The following is a 1997-nucleotide window of genomic DNA, read 5'->3' as shown; positions in this document are numbered from 1 at the left end:
TATCTAATGGCGGGACGGCAAGAGCATCCATACTTTTTGACATCACTTTTTTTGATATATCAATATGCTACAGCAAAGCCAACCTCAACATCCTTAGGCAAAATGATGAAAAGTTTTTTACAATTGTGGCTAGGAATACGAACCTACATATCAAGTTCTTGGCAAACAATGTACACGACTTGCAGTATCCTCAAGGTCCTCCATGACCGTCATCCAAGGATCTCACCATCATAAACATACAACCAAATAATCAAATTTTTAATACATTGATGAGGTTACTTGTACCTCTTTTAAATTATCATATGTTCTTTCCACAAGAAAATGATTATCATATGTTCAAGTCCGCATAAATATATGAGGACTTAAGGAAGTCTGCATAAAATATGTGCGGACCTCATTTTAATCAGGCATATGCGGCACTTGAGGAGCAGAGTGATATATCACACGAACTTCATCAGTTCCATGCATGCGAAGGGTAAAAGGGATATTTCAACACTAACTATTTGTGATTTTGGACATGAGAAGAATATGGTAAATTATGAGATTTTTAGGAAAACACGTTAGTTATTTTTACAGTATGATCATTTAGTATGTGGTAGACAAATTTATGCAAATAAGACTCTCTTTGGGAGTTGGTGATAAGGAAGATTATGATTTAATAAATGCCACCAACCCTCACTTTCGTCACCTACCACTTCAGGCATTCGGAAGTCTGGATTGGGGAGATGGGAGTGTTCATGAGAGTGGAGATGACAGTGAAGAAGCTCTCTTTTGTACTAATCCTAACAAGGATGTAGTTGACAACTCTAATCTCATCACTCCTCATCTCCTTTCTAATAAGGCCCCATTTTGGATGACACCAAAATCCATGTCACAAACCAGGTTTTGGTGTTTGAACCTATCTTTGGGGCTAAAATCCAGTTTGTGCACTATTTGGGTAACACAAACTAGGTTTACAAAAGCTTAATTTTGCCTTAGAAAATTAGGTTTTGTAATATCATCCTCCACCTTGTTTTTTCACCAAGATTAACCTGGTTTGTCAAAAAATGGGGGAAGTGGATTGACCGTCTCCCCCATCTCATGAAACCACCATGTGCCCCCTTCCATTTCTAGCCTGAAGATAGCCAGGCTGGTTCTGCCTGGCCGGTGTGACACCAACTTGGCTATTTGTCAGTTTTTTTTGCTCTTTTTTACAACAAAGAAAAAAGTTATGTTCGGCCATTTTCGATAAGCCACCAGCTGAAAAATGTCCAGGCTGGTACCTCTCGGCCAGGTTGGTACCAGCCTAACCATTTTTTGGTTGGTGGCTCACCGGAAGCCATTACATTTTGTTTTTTACTTTTTAAAATGCCTTTAATGGTTTCTGGCCAGCCACTAGCCATAAAATGGCTGGTCTAGTCGCTGGACAGAAATCTTCAGATGTGTTGTTCATCTTTTTTGTTTTTATTCTTTACAACCAGCCACTAACTGCGAAATGGCTGGCTGGCGGCTGCTATCATTTGACCAGTGGCTGGCCGGAAACTGGAGATTTTTTTTATTTTGTTTGTAGAAAAACTCAAAATTTTTTAATTTTGTCATCTAAAAACTGTCAAAACCGACGTATTGTTTTCATCTTCTAAAACCACAATAGACTCTCTCTCTCTCTCTCTCTCTCTCTCTCTCTCTGTGTGTGTGTGTGTAAGCATCAAAAGCAAAACTGACCTAGAGCTAATGTCGTATTTCGCATAAAAGCAATGATTTCTTCACCAAATTAAGTTTATAAAGAAAAAAACAAAACAAAACAAAACTGATGTCTGAAGCCATTATCATATAAGAGTCATGATAGTTGTTTGCTTTAACGTGCAATGCAACGAAAGACCTTGACGCCAAAGTAACCATCACTTTTGTACAGTAAGCAGCATGGGACGATGAAGAATTGACCTGAGGACCATATAACTACACTTTCAGCTAATTAACCAATCTTCACAGTTTGATAACGCATTTTAGTTGGAGGGATA

Source organism: Nuphar pumila, chromosome 10, assembly GCF_984573655.1.
Source record: "Nuphar pumila chromosome 10, dmNupPumi1.hap1.1, whole genome shotgun sequence".
Taxonomy (NCBI): domain Eukaryota; kingdom Viridiplantae; phylum Streptophyta; class Magnoliopsida; order Nymphaeales; family Nymphaeaceae; genus Nuphar; species Nuphar pumila.
Note: the sequence above shows the minus strand (reverse complement) of the source record.